Below are 16,374 nucleotides of genomic sequence, written 5' to 3'. Positions count from 1 at the left end.
TGGAATCCTACCAGAGAACAGGTCTTAAATTGACACCTGTCAGAGATAGCCAGCCCCACTGATTAACAGCAAATCTTTTTTTGCTGCTAAATCTTAGCAATAGATATTACTATAGAAAAGAGCCTCCAGAAATCTTATGAATTGCTATTTCCTCGGAGGGCAAGAGAAATGAACCTCTATATTTGCAGAAAGACAATATTAAACAGCTGCTCGCAAGTCTCTCTCCAAAAGCACTTGATTTCTATAATAAACAGAATTAAATTGTGTCCATTTCTGGTCCTAAACAACAGGGCTGGGCTTTAAAATGTAGACCAGGCACATAAAACGCCACTGTAACATCCAGCCACTATCATAAATAGGGTAGTCTAGGGAAATTCCAGATCGAAATTGTAAGCCAAAGCTTATTAACCAACTGCTTTAAAAGGACATAGGCAAGTTTTGTTTTAATTATTTTTTTCTTTACTCCTGGAAACCAAATTTTAAAAAAAATAACAGCATAAAACCTTTTGTTTGACAAAACAACAGGCTTTTTTTTTTTTCTTTTCTAATTTGGAATGAAGATAAAATTAAAATTGCCAGTCGTGTTTAAATGCCAACACGTGTCATTTGTGCCAAAATGGCTTTATTCTGTGTACCAGCCCTATCAATTAAAATTCACAAGTGGAAGGGACTAAGAGATTTAATGCTTTGCCTGTTGAGCAGCCAGTGAGCAGAGTAGAGAATTTCTTTTCTTTTTTTTCCATGTGTAATCCCTGCTGATGACAGGAGTACACACAAACACTGATGAGAATAGCTGGATTGTTTACAGGCTCCTTACATGTCTCCCAAACCTTTCCAGGCTATTGCTATTTTGCTCTGTGTACCCTATAGATGCGGGAACTAAGCTCTTGAATCTATTCACCTAGAACACAATTCCTTTAGTCTGTTGAAATGCTTGAATGGATGGAAGCACTAAAAACCAGAAGAAATAAAGGCAGAAAGTCCAGAAGAAATATTTCAATGCTGAGACGTCTGAAGGTAGACCTTTTAGAAGGTCTATTGTTTGGAGTATTTTCCCACTTTGATTGTGAATAGATTCCACCCTGAATCTGAAAGAAGTACAACAGTACCTTGACCTTATAAACCTGCACAGACTTTTTGCCTTTCATATTCCTAACTCAGGTGTGAGAGCCCAGTCAAGGCTAAAGAACATCCTAAATGAGATCCTGGCCATTCAGAGACCAGCACCACCCTGGAAAACCACCAGTTTATTAGCTTGGGGCATTCAACAAATGAAAAGATTGACTTTGGCCTAATCTACTTGCTTAAATAGTAAAAAACTAATCATTTTAAATGTTCTTTAATTCAATCGAATTGTGTTCAATTCAGTTACTGAGTAACTTGGGCTTGATTAGCAGTAAAAACTCATAGCAAACATGTACAAAGATTTTTTTTAATTATAAATTTACTTTGAGTTCCCATCATGGTGTAGCAGAAACCAATCTGACTAGGAACCATGAGGTTGTGGGTTTGATTCCTGGCCTCACTCAGTGGGTTAAAGATCTGGCATTGCTGTGGCTGTGGTGTAGGCCGGCTGCTGTAGCTCCAATTGGACCTCCTGGGAATCTCCATATGCCGTGGGTGAAGCCCTAAAAATAAATAAATAAATAATAAAAATTTAAAAAATGAATTCACTTTCATAAACTATGTATGCATGATTGGAATACCAAAAAAAAACACACCCCCTCCCAAGAAAAAAAAAACAATTAGTAAGTTCTGGGACTTTCCAAATCACTGAGCGAAGACTAAAACTAGTCACTTCAAACTATTAAAAATTATTTTAAATAAGAAATAATATCCTAAAAGTTATGCATGTGATACATACCCTTTTATATTATTTAGTGAAATTGTGAATTTTCTCTTGCTATTGGACTTAATTTTTTTTTAAATGCTCTGATACTGTTTCAAGAGTTCAATTGAGTGATATTGAGAATCTCATAATGTATTTTTTCATAGTAAAGATACTTGGAAAGTGAATAATTTATTTCATCAAATATAAAAATGAAAGATAATGTGAAAACTTGTGTATTAGAATTTCTAAAAACAAAGAAATATTCAAATCAAATTAATCCTAAGTCACATACACACACACTTACATGTACATATGTATGTCAATTGTTCCTCCAGATTGTCTTTTGAGTTCCATAATTTTCAGGGAGCATATTATATATAGACACATATGGGAAAAAAGGTGTATCATGTATGTGTCTAAATATACCTGTATACATGTATTGCACATGCATACAATACACATGCTCAGGTGCTGTTCATTTAGATGTATATTTCTGTCAGGACTGGAAACAATGGAACCCATTTCAGCACGTTAGGTGAAAAATGAGTTTATTAATAAGTAGATGGCCCCTTAATCCTCTGGAATCACACTCAAAAGCTACAAAGCCAATGCATTTCCCAGGGGAAAAAAAAAATAGAAGCTGGTTGTGGATACAGCCATTAGGGACTCTGCTACTTATGCTCAACACCCCGCCCCCAAACAAACACACAAGCAAAACTCTCCACCAGGATCTTCCATAATTGACAGAGCGATCCTATGAGTGCTTCCTTCTTCATGTCACTCTCTTCCTAGCAGAAGTCTTAAGTGGTATGTCTGATTGGTAGCACTTAGATCACACATCTGTATTTTCGCTGTAAGGGATTTAGGCCACACATCTCTATTTTCACTATAAGAGAATCTGGGGAAGGGGATCTCTGCCTTGGAGAGGTGGACTCATAACACTGGGAATTCAAAATGAGGAGGAGGGTTCAAAACCTGCTGACAGCCACAACAGATGACAAATATCCATTCCTATCCATTTCTTGACATCCCAACATCACCACGTATCTTCCTTTCATATTTAAATTTCCAGCAAGATAATGTCCCAGGCTAACATAGTGCAACTTTCTTCATACAAATAAAAACACAAGCACCCTCAACTCTAAACAAATGACAAACCCAAAGCCTTATAAGTTTCTACATCCAATTCTAAATCTAAGAAACCTCACGCTAGTTGGTCACTATTCTTCTAAATCTGTCAGAATTCCAACTTTATATTTTCTTATATGCTAAATTATGAAATAAAAATATACAAATGTAAAATAACAACAGAATGGGAAAGAGAAAAAATATTTTAAAATATGTAAATATGTGTAAGAAGCTGCAGGGAATATACTATATCCCTTATTTCTGAAATGGTTCATTATGTAAAGTTTTGGTTTTCTTTCTCTGCTACATGTTCTAGGCTTCTTTTTCCCTCTACCAGCTCCTCAAGCATTCAGGGGTCTTGGCCTGATACACCACATGTTAGTCCTCAGATATAAGGGCCTTTCTATCTCCTTTATGGTAGTTTTCCATTGCCTTTACCACTAGCTATAACAGCACTATGAAAACCAGCATACCCCTTATATTTCATATATTCATCCCTGTATCCATTATCTTTGATAATCAGAGTCAATCACTCTAGTAACACTTTAATTCCCATTCTTGGTTTTTTCCTAAGAAGCTTGTAATGGCCATAAAGCAGTCACATATCCCAGTTTTATGGAAATACACTTGTGTGCCAAGGTGGAAGCAATCTTTTCTTGGGTACTAAGATTTCCAAACCAACAAAGCCAAAAATCAGAGACCATGAAAAATCATTTTTGTCAATAGATCATACAGTGTAAAAGTGAGAGGTTATATTCTGACTTCAAATCTCTTTGTTCCCAATCTTTGGGGAAAAAAAAAGCACCACATATTATTGAGTGGTATATAACATATGCATATTCTGCAAGATGGCATTCCAGCCTCATAAGAATGGTGCCATAATATGTCTTCAATAGTCTTACATACATTAAGACCAGCAATTTCTGGGTGACAGAGTATATAGCTAGACCTCTAAATCCAATGTCTATATATCTATGCCTTAATTCTGTCCCTGTAAAACCAGTTCTAGGATCAGAAGCACTGGCACATGAATATCATAATGGACAACAAGGCATTCAATTAGTCCGCAGATATTATTCATAGAAACAAGTAGGTCAATCTAAATATCCAAATCCAAAATAGTACTGTATTTCAGCAAGGCCAAATCATTGTCCAGTTCATGGTAAGTTATCTATCTCTTCTTGGCAGGTTCATACTCTTCCCCCAGATATGGATGGTATCTACATCAGGGGTTCAGGGTTTTACCCTATGAGTCTTTACCATTGGCAAACTGTCAATCTAACATCATCAGAAACTGGCTAGATTGTATTAAAGGAAGGACATGTTGATTCAGTGCATACCTTCTTCACTGAAAACAAGCATGAACCCATTCAAAGTACTGGCATGGTTACTGACATTTTGATTAGCTGTGTCATCGTTTTTATGTGAATATTAATAATCTCCTTCACAGTGAAAGCCTTCAACTTATCATTCACTTGGAAAACAAATACTCTCACACTCTAGGTGTATTTTGTTTTCTATCTAAATACCTCTTCCTCAAAGTGCCCTGCCTGCTGTCCTCCAACTTCATTCCTTCTAGGTCAATCCATGCCAATTCAGTCTAACTATTAATCGGTGTCTATGAATGGCTGAGAAAAGTACGTTTTTCTTTCCAAGATAAATGGACCATGAGAGGTAGAGCCCCAAATTCTTCCCATTAGGATATTAATTCTTCCCCACTGTCTTTCAGGAGCATCCCTGAATATATTCTAATACTACAGAGGTCCACATCTGATATACCATAGACGATGGTCTATAAACTAAACCAAGCTCAATTTTTTTTTTCTCCTCTTTTAGTCACTGGGAGCTTCTCATAATGTCATAAGTATGAATCAATGGACTAGATGAACTTATGTGATGGTAGAGGGTTACTGGACATGCCCAAATTTATAGCTTAGTACACCAGGTAACACCCAACATGTAATGGTAATGCCCCTTCCAAATCAAACTCTTGAATGGATACTTCTGATTGGCAGAGATTTCTAACTCCATGGCTTAGTTCCAAGGAAGGCTGGGAAGGTAAATTCCTGGTATTTTTCCTTGAGAAGACAAGAAGGAATAAAGAAGGAAATAAAGAAGGAAATTTTCCCTTAACATGAACAGGAGTATTCAAAATGTGGTGGACAACCACTAATTTTGAAATACGATCATTGCTACATACTCATAGATCCTGGATGCAAATGTAATTGGCATTCTAAAGAAAGACATCGAGGCTAAGCATCAAATGAGAAAGTATTACACATTTTTTTGCATTATATAGTAGTAAACAAAACAAAGCAAAACCCCCAATTGTCTCATCTAGACTATCTTAAAGAAAGTTCAAAAAATCCACTGGAGAGAATAATTCACTTATTCTTGTTATTTATTTACAGCATATGACATGATGACTTCATTGCTAAGCACTAAAGTTAGAACAATGAGCTTGCATTCCAATGGGAAAGCTTTAAGAATCACATAATTTGACGTCAGGCAGGACTTTATGATCAGACCTTCAAAGCATAATCCCAGCAAATGAGGCAAGTCTGTTGCTGACTAAATAAAAATAAGCAATGATAGAAAAATTAGAGATTAAAAAACTCTTCAAAAAAGTGGAATTTTGATGTCATTATAAAAATGTTTGTTCAGATATACAATGAAATATATTGAGTGACCCTTATTTCCAACTCATTCTCTACTAGTAATTGAAGAGCTTAAGGAGATTTCTTGGCCCTCTCTAGTCTCTACTGTTTTCAATGCATTGTTTCCACAATGGCTAATAGCCAGAAAAGACAAAAGAATAAGCGAAAATGACAGAGTAATTGATTTTCTAGTCAACAAATTCCAAGTTGACAAATTATTTCCAGGTCAGGAAAGGTTGCAAAATGTTTCTCTATCTAAAGTGGTTTTATTTATTTATTTATTTGTTTATTTATTTATTTATTTATTTATTGGCTATGCCCACAGCATGTGGAGGTTCCTTGGCCAGGGATCTAACCCATGCAAAAGCTGTAACCAGAGTCACAGCAGTGACAATCGCAGATCCTTAACACACTGAGACATGAGGTATCTCCCTAGATAAAGTTTTTAAAAGGCACATTATCAAGCATCATCTATCTATCTATTTACCTTGTATGAATACTTAAAAATCAACCATATTGATGAATATCATTTAAGTGAATAGTTCAGGACTTTCAGCAAATGTTATACACATGTAACCACAACTACAATCAAGATGCAGAAGAGATCATCACTCAAAAGTAATCCTTTGGTCCCCTTTCCATTTGATACCTTCCCTAACTCTTAGCCATCATTTTTTTTTAATCTAGAAAAAGCTAGCATTTGTGTTTTGACCTTTTTTTAATTTAAAAATGCTAACACTTGAATTATTAGATTCTAGATAGATTTCTTGGTCTCTGCTTCTCTCTAAACTTCCTGATTTTGTCTTCTCCTAACTGCTAACAATAGCCTTCATAAGATTAAACTCATTCTGCATTTGGCCAAATTTAACTGCATATATCTGGCCTTGTACTATTGTTAAATCTGTACTTGTATATCTCTTTATGCCTGTGTAGGAAAAATTTACATAAATCCTCATCTCCACTGCCAGGCACTTATTTACCACCAGTATCAGATTATGGTGCTAAAAATATTAGACAAGATCCCTGCCCTCATGTAGATTACAATTTAAGTAAGTTGAATAAATTTATTGTAAACAAAACCCAGTATAATTGATTCTGTTGAATCTAACATATCCTGTATAATTTTAACACCACACAAAATGGTGGTGTATATAAACAGCTGCATATAAACTCTATATATTTTATGTATACAATTAAATGCATAAGTACCTAAACAATAAGTGCTTAAATCAATAAGTACTTAAACACTCATCATGTATTAAATGAATAAATTTTGTATTTTTCATTTATTGACTTCAATATTTGATTTGTTTGAAAAATCATCTGATCATTATGCAAACATAAGATGGTTTTGAAAACTAGTTTTGAGTTTTTTCTTTCATTAAAACTAATTAACAAAGTACATTTTATGACAAAAAAACACCTCCATCAACATCTCTCTATTTTTTCATTCAGTGTCTACCACCTAACTCATCAATTTGAGAGTTGAAATAATTTTTAAACTCCTATTATTTCCCATCATGTTCTGACATTTTAAAAAAAAAAGACCTCTTAAATACTAAACTTTATTATAAATGTCTTTCTTCTCTGAGTCATAAAAAAAGTTAAAATCAATTCCATAACAAAATACAGAAATGATTCAACTGAATGTGAGCAAACTAGGAAACAAAACATGCACAGTCTGTATTATATGTTACTCGGTGAAATAGAAATGGACAATAAACTGAATGAAAAAAATATACAAGCAAAGATGGAACACAGCCAAAGAGCTAGTAAATGGAAGGTTGTAATTAAGCAGGCACCTAGTGGATTAGAGGAAATTAGACCACTGCTGCTGTGTTTCTGCTGCCAGCACAGAATGCTTTTTAACTCAAAATAGTCAACAGTCTACCAAGAGGACTGTAATTATATATTCTTAATTTTATTTCACAGGGTATGATTGCAGACAAGATAAAATAACACGAATTGAGAAAACTGCCTACTATCAATGACATTAAGTTTAATATGGATATCTCTGTGAGAGGAGTTGTTAAATTTTAAGTTTAAAAAATTGGATTGTGTATTTATTTTAATTCCAGTCATGTGGCATTCAGTCAAAGCCTCCCAGATAAAAATCGAAAGGTAAATATGTGAAGAATTTCATTGCCAGCATCCTGCACAAGAAACATCTGGCATCATAATCCTAAAATAACATATAGAGAGAGCAAATGCCTTGAGCTGAATTTATAAATTCAAAGCATCTCAGACTAGAGCATCTACATTTTGAATTAGCCTAGTTTCCTTAGGAATTTAGATTGGGGGCCAGCTTTCAGGGCAAATATAAAACTCAGAAGAAATTTTCAGAGAGGTGTGTATTAGCTCCTCTTCTCTCTAGCACCATTCACGTCATCCCAACAGTACCGCCACCTACGTGTCTATAATTCTCATTCCATTGTCTAGTTACCATGGGCTCGTCCAACTCTAGATTTGCATAATATTCCCCAAAATGGGCTCAGTTTACCAGTCCTGATGCCACGAAACAAGCATCATAACTTAAATATCAAGAGTTAAATGAATAATGTCTTTATGCTCTACTCATTCGAAAGAACATTTGCTTCTAGAAGTTATATTACGACTGCAGATTGGGTGGTAAAGGATAACCAAGGCGAAATCTATAGGGAGTTGGAAAAAAAGGATTTCTAGAAATTAGTGCTTTATCTAGTGTAATCTCTGATCAACCCCTTCTTTTATTTTCACCAGATTATGTTACAGATCTATTTACTTCCTTTTCCACTGCCACCACCAGTTATAAGGCCAATTGTTGGAGTAATCATTCTAGTTCAGCAGTAATGAACATGACTAGTATCCATGAGGATGCAGGTTCAATCTGTGTCCTTGCTCAGTGGGTTAAAAATCCAGTGTTGCTGTGAGCTGTGGTCTAAGTCACAGATGCAGCTCGGATCCCGCATTGTTGTGGCGGTGGTGTGGGCCAGCAGCTGTAACTCTGATTCGCCCCCTAGCCTGAGAACCTCCATAAGCCATGGGTGTGGCAATAAAAAGACAAAATACATAAATAAATTAATAACACCAATTATTTATCATACTTTGGTCGTTCTGACTGAAGCTTTTTAAAAATAGGTAGGGCGAGTCAGTCTGCTTGTATCAAATGACCTCCAGTCTACAGAGACTGTCATGAGTATCTTCACAACAGTATAGTTAATGGATTAAAAACTCAGCCTCTCATCAAACCTTTCACAATTAAAAGAATGAAGATGTATGCAAATAAATAAAACTGAGATGTATACAACCGAGATGTATACAACCCAATATAGGGAAGAATCATTAAAAATTACATTCTCAGTTAACCTGAAATGTTTAGACTTGTGACTTGGTGAAAACTAGAGGTTGTTGAGTATGAACTTTCAAACAACAATTGTCAAAAAGAAGAAAAAGTAAAGTGAAAACACTTTTGTTATAATCCAATAATCCAATTAATAATTGTTAAATTGTTATTGAACACTTAAAATTTTATAATTGTCCATATGGAAGGTGATTTAGGGATGATTTAGCTAAATACTTTCATTTAAAATTTGATGAATTGAGTTCTTGAGATATAAAGCCATTTACATAGAATAGTGCAGGTTAAAACCAGAAGACCAATCATAACTGAGCAGGACTCTATGGGGCCTTCTCAGGACAGACCCCTGCCCCTCGTTCTCTGCGTTAGCTCCTCTCTGAAGGACCTGGGTAACAGTATCTAGTGCAAGTTTCCTGAGTTGTTTTTCAGATACTTTGACCCCGACCAAATGGGAGACATTAACTACTTGATGACCATGAGCACACAGACCCCAGCCTAGGAGAACCTAAGGATTTGATAATATTCACTAACACTGTTCTGTTAGCTCACCATCAGGCAGAAAGTTGTGCCTGAGCTGTTCACATACCTGGCGATCCCACCTGTCTCAACTTGCCTTTAAACTCATCGGGGGTTCAGGTATTTCTGAGCACTAGTTGCCCTGGACTCCTAGATGGTGCCCTGAAATAAATGCTACACTTTCATTCGTTATAATCCAGTGTCAGTACACTGGCTGTGCTCACATGGGGAGCCGACCCAAGTTTGGTTCGGTAACACTCTAACTCCTAATTTTCAAAGCAGCAGCTTACCTCAACTGCAGTGAAAACAGAGGGGTATTTTCACACTGGTCAATTCCAAGAAATGAAAATGACTGGGGGGGCCACATATTCTTCTTCCTTCAAAAACGAAATAATTTTACTAGGACTATGAAAAAAAGGATATTCTATACATTAAATTCTCAACAGAGGGTATTTCGGAGGAGCGTGATGACTGGGGTATTTCATTTTCTATGTTGCATATTATAACCAGAACATTCTAAAGTCATGCAGCCTTCCAGAGTTACCCTTTAGTAATAGTTTTATAAAAATCAACTCAAGCCTCCATTCCATCAAACTGGAGCAGGTTCATTCTTCCCCCCACTATCCAAAACTTCCTGAGGCACCACACAGGATTAGAAAGGGCACTACCAGAAGGGAGTCTTAGACTTGCATGGATGCTTTACTCTAAATCCTTGCTCCTGGTTCAATTTAAATTACTAAGTAAGACCCTGTGCCACCTCAGGTTGCTCCAGTTCTCTGTCTGTGATGTTACGCCAAAATTTGATATAATTTTTATATTACCCCTAGCAGTATAAGAGCTTTAGAATATGTGTGAGGAGTTCCCTGGTGGTCTAGTGGGTTTTCACTGCTGTGGCCCAAGTTTGATACCTGCCCTGGACACTGAGATCCAACATCAAGTTATTGAATGCCGTTGCAAAAAAAAAAAAAAAAACCTCATGACAAAAAAAAACTTTATATGCATTAATTGGTTTAATCCTGAAAACAACTCTATCGATTAAGCACATGTTGCTCCCATTTTGGAGCTAAGGTAAATGAAGCACAGAGAGGCTGGTACTCACATGTGGAGCCACAGTTTGAACCTAGGCAAGCCCAGCTGCAAGGACTACACACTCAAACATTTCTGCATGGCCTCTATTTCATCCCAAAGGTGCAACTAACATAATGCTGTTGTCTGAAACGTCTACCAAATTCCTGGTATACCAGAGGATCATTACTGCAGAACAACAAAATGAAGATTAAAAATGGGATGGCAGCCATTATTATTCTTAAGTTCCTAGCCGCAAAGAATCTCTTATTCAAGTTCGTGTCAAATTCCTTTACTTTTTTTCCCAGTTTCTCACACTGTCGTTCCCCTTTAGGGTCACCCTTTCCCCTATGCCGTAAGTCCTTTGCGGCAAAACAGAGTCTACCCTCTTAACTCTTTAATAAGCAAAGAATAACTCAAATTTCCTGTTATTGTTTTGAAGAAAGAATATATAATTTTTGTCACCTCTCCAAAGCAAGCTGGCTTTTGAAGTTCATAACCAAAAAAATTCTGTTTATTCTAAGTTTGTCTCAAAAAATTTACCCCTAATCAATGCTTCTCTTCCCACTAAAATGAGAGCATGAATATAGTTCAATTTTGTTTGATTTTTTTTCTTCCCATTGCATGTATTTTGGGAAAAAAGTTTTTTAAAATTAGAAGAAATTGTTCTAAATTATGAAGTTTGGTGTTTATTTTTTTTTTTTGTCTTTTGTTGTTGTTGTTGTTGTTGTTGCTATTTCTTGGGCCGCTCCTGCGGCATATGGAGGTTCCCAGGCTAGGGGTTGAATCGGAGCTGTAGCCACCGGCCTATGCCAAAGCCACAGCAACGCGGGATCCGAGCCGCGTCTGCGACCTACACCACAGCTCAGGGCAACGCCGGATCGTTAACCCACTGAGCGAGGGCAGGGACCAAACCCGCAACCTCATGGTTCCTAGTCGGATTCGTCAACCACTGCGCCACGATGGGAACTCCTGATGTTTATTTTTTTAAATGCCAATATGAACTGTAATGTAATATAGGGATATACTTGAGATTTGAACAGTAGAGGGTCCTTCCTAATTTTTCTGTGTATAAGTGATGGCCTTTACTACAAATTTAGGTGGATTCATGTCTGTTAAGCTATGTGATATTAGGAGAGTAATGAATCAAAAAAATTAAAAAGCTTATCTATATAAATTATTTAATGTAATAATTATAAAATATCTACAATGTAATTATTTGGAATATTAAAATTAATCATCTTAATTATTTAAGATGTTTTTCGGTTTTTGAATACTGACTGAGAACTGGATGAAAACTATAGACTCTTTATAGAGAAAAATACACATACACATATACAAAATAATTTGTACATAATAACAGAAAGTTGACCCTTGAAAAGGGTCAAGTGTCCACTGATCTCTAGGTTTAAGTTGAAAGTGTTATGTTAAATTTATTTTTAAGTGCTTATTTTCTATAGTTTATTAATATTACTTTGATTAATGAATACCTGTTTCTAAATTTAAGACATATTACCATATTTAAACAAATCTAAATTTCTTCAATTGTAATATGCCTCATTATTTTATGTTTCATGAAGGAAAAAATTATTCAGTTTTAATTGTAGGATGCCATTAATTGTGAGATGTTTCCAGGTTTCAGAGATGTTAAAAATGTGGAAAAAAGTGCATTTTAGAATTAATGAATTATGGTATTTCTTTTTTCTTTGGGGACATGAAAAATTGCTTTTACTTCACATAAATGACTATATGAATTATTAGGTCTTAGAGTCTTTGCCATCTTTCTTTATTATTTTCCAAGAACTGAATTCACTTTCCTTCAGAAATTCATACACTTGTACCTAATTTTATTGTAGACCTATTATTTTCAAAAGATTATTTTAACATGTCTGACCTTACCCTGCAAGCTCCCGACCTCTTTCTTGTTTAAAATGCTATCTCAAGACCTGAGCCCATCCACTTCTAGGAAGTAGTATAAAACGGAACATAGGCCAAGCGGACTGCAGTTTCTAAAACCAATTGTATTCATTCTCTGGAATTCTTAGATGTTGAATTTTACTGTTTATTTCAGTAGAGTCTCTTCAGAGTCTAAAACTGAGGTGTCTGCCAGACCACTCCTACCTATTGTGATTTGTCTGTTCATGTTGATGTAAAAGCCGCCTCCTCTATCTTTGACCCAAACCTTCACTTCAAATCAATCCTAACACTATCTTTCTGGCCCACCTTTGCCAGAGTTATCAACAATGCCAACATTAACTATGGGGCTGGCAAATTTTCCACCCAGAACATGGTTAGAACATGGTTTGAACATGATTTTTGGACATGATGGTTCTTTCTCATTTCATCATAAAATATATTTTGTAGTATTATCTTCATTGATATAAACCAAAGATAAAAATCAGTGATCCAAGAAAAAGCTGAAAAAGATTGAAAATATTCAAGTACTGAGAGCACTAAGCCATACCAACTTTCTACCAATGTCCAGAAAGAAGCCAAAGGTGGGAATGTGGAGAGGAATTAGCATTATTTATATTTTGATATCTTTAATTCGCCAGATGTTCAGAGAGTCATTTGACTGATGAGGTCTATCCAACTCATCAGATGTGTAAATGAAAAAAAAAATTATTTTAATCTGAGTATCCTTGAGCAAAGGAGAGCAATTAATTAGTTAGATAATTACCTTTAAGAGTAGTTTAGAAATTGGAGACTGCATACAGGACTTGAATACTAGCTTTTTGTTATCAATACTTTAATAATGACTAAGAGATTTTGACATAATGGAGCAAAACTAAAACTCAAAAAGTGTCAAGTTAATTCATAGATGTAAAAAGGTTTTCAAAGTAGTAGCAGTTAACCTGGATGACCAAATAGAGAACAGATATATAACTTCTCACATTAACACATTTATCTACTAATAGAAATATACCAAGAATTTTAAATGTTGAAAGGTACCAATGCCAAGACAGAAATTGCAGGTATGTTAGATCATTGACTTGCCTTACTATAATTTAAATTTTTATATGTATGTGTATGCTTTATGGTTTGAAAAATTATGGAAATACTTGTTAATTCACATATACACACAGAGTCTATCATCATTATTAACAAATTTCGCATTTGTTGATTCATCTACTTGCTAAAGTGTATTTGTAACCCCAAAATCAATTCTTGTGGCATTCTTTCTATCATTTGCAGACATACTCAAGCACAGAGCAGTGAAGATCTTCAGCTGCCAGCACTGGCATTCCCTTTGGAAATTGAACAAGGCAACACTCCACCTTCTAGTTTTAGTTCTCATACTATAAACAATTGTCCTTTTCACAGTTTATTTAGCACCACTCTGTTTGCATTTTTGTACTTTTCGTTGATGATTTTGGTGTTTAAAATGACCCCCAAGCATAGCGCTAAAGTGCTATCTGGTGTTACAAAAGTCAAGAAGGCTGTGACATTCCTTAGAGAGAAAATACAGGTGTTAGGCAAGCTTCATTCAGGCTATCAGTACAGGATTGCTGGCCCAAGGTTAATGAACCAACAATATATGTTAAATAGGGTGTCTTGAAACACAAAAAGAAATAAAGGACAAGTTATACACTGATTCACTGATGAAATGTTGTAACTAGAGGCTCACAGGAACCTTAACCCTTTATTTTTTCCCTAATTGCAAGGATTAATATTGGCTAACTCAGTATTCAAGGAGACTTTATAGAAAGTGACAACCATGAATAACAATCATTAACTGTCTATATATCACAGACTGCCAAGTTTAGAGGATATCTGTTTGTCTTCAGTTTCTCTTTATTAAAAGTTTCTTCTTATTTAGTGGAAGGGATTCTTCCATCATTTAAGCATCATTTGGATGGTAAATTGTCAGGATGATGGGAATCAAATCCTGTCTCTCCATAACCTTGGCAATAAAGATCTAGGCACTTGACTTAGTATCAGTCAACTGAATGCTGTGACCTAGGATACTGACTCTTGGGATGGATGTGAAAGCTTGTGGTGTGAAGACAGAGGTATGGTCTCTAATATGTTCCCAGGGGCAACTGGAAGCAGCAGCAATGTTCTTTTGTCACAGAGACCAGATTGGACAACACTGCAATGTGACCAGAGCTGGGAACTTTAATGCTGATGTTTCCTTGTTTTCTGCTCATTCTCCAAGCCTGATTCTCCAATCTTCTCATCAAGTCTATAAGTGATGGCCTGATGTACTTCCAAGGAATTTCTTTTCTGATAAGTTAGCCAGGTATTGTTATTGTGGCTTGTGACCTAGAATCCAGACTAATAAGCATCCGATGCCAAGCGTTATGTCAAGCATTGTCAAATTATACTGCAAATCTATATAAATTGGAGGTTATTTCAGAAAGCACAAAACATATGTGAGGTAAATATATATTCCTTAATATATATCTAATCTAAATTATAGTAGAGAGAACCAGAAATATCTAATCTAAATTATAGTAGAGAGAATAATATCTAATCTAAACAGTTTTATTATTCAACACTTCTGAAATGTGAAAATGAAATAAATGGAAAAAAAAACAAAACCCAAAAGCACCACAGGACTGAATAGTTTGTAAAATATATGGAGGAATTAACTAAGGCTTGCATGTTCTGTGTGGCTTCAGATACTTAACATGGAGCCACTAGGGAATATCTAATCTAAATTAGATAATATCTAATCTAAATTATAGTAGAGAGAACCAGAAATTTAAAAGCATTTAATATATTTTAAAAGATTAATATGTACTCAATAAAACTGCTAATATGTATTGATGACTTAGAGTTAACTAAATTAGGATTTAGACTTTAAATCATTGACTGATGAATTGATCTTAATTTTCACTTCCTTAGAAAGAATTTTAAAGATTTTTTTGGACTTTTTTTTCAATCTTTCTGAACTTTAGGGTGTGACATTTTCTCCTGCAAGAATATTTTGGAATTATAAAATATATTTGAATTGCCTTTCAACTCCACCAGAATGTGTAAACATATACCTAAAACAGAATAAAAAACTAAGAAAGCCAAACAACTGTTCTATAGAGATTTCGTACAAATGTAAGTTAAGAAATTTGACAAATTCTGCACATTGGTGAGATACAGACAACTCAGTATTCATAGGGTGATTTTCCTGGCATACAGGCATGAAGCTATTTGCTTACACTCTCTTCCCTAGTGGCTCCATGTTAAGTATCTGAAGCCACACAGAACATGCAAGCCTTAGTTAATTCCTCCATATATTTTACAAACTATTCAGTCCTGTGGTGCTTTTGGGTTTTGTTTTTTTTTCCATTTATTTCATTTTCACATTTCAGAAGTGTTGAATAATAAAACTGTTTTCACAGATTATATTTCCCAAAATTGTTTAGTTATACTTGCAATTTCTCTATACTTGCAATTTCTCTCACATCTTAAAAAAAGACAGTTTCTGGTCCCACATGTTGAAGTGTTGAAGGCCCCAGGGGAAAAAATAAGATTTTTGTTACTCCAAGATTAAGCCTATAACTGAAAGCAGTTAGAAACACTCCGCATATACTAGAAATACAACTGTCAAGTTCTAGAAAGAACCATCATTATACCCACCTGAGAAGCAATAGCTGACACAAACCAAAAAGAGCCTCATGGGTGCTGAATGTCTTGGCAGCTTCTAAATCTAATGTCCTTGGTGTTTGTAAACCAAGTTAGCAACACCAGGCCATCACAGAAATACGTCCACATGCCATCTATTCAAATAAAATCTGTTAAAGTTAAAAAGGAAATATACCAACAGTAAAAAGAGACCAACCAAACTGACACAGTCTTCTTCATGCACACTTCTGCATCTTCATGTAGAAGATGGCAGA

Source organism: Phacochoerus africanus, chromosome 10, assembly GCF_016906955.1.
Source record: "Phacochoerus africanus isolate WHEZ1 chromosome 10, ROS_Pafr_v1, whole genome shotgun sequence".
NCBI classification, from domain to species: domain Eukaryota; kingdom Metazoa; phylum Chordata; class Mammalia; order Artiodactyla; family Suidae; genus Phacochoerus; species Phacochoerus africanus.
Note: the sequence above shows the minus strand (reverse complement) of the source record.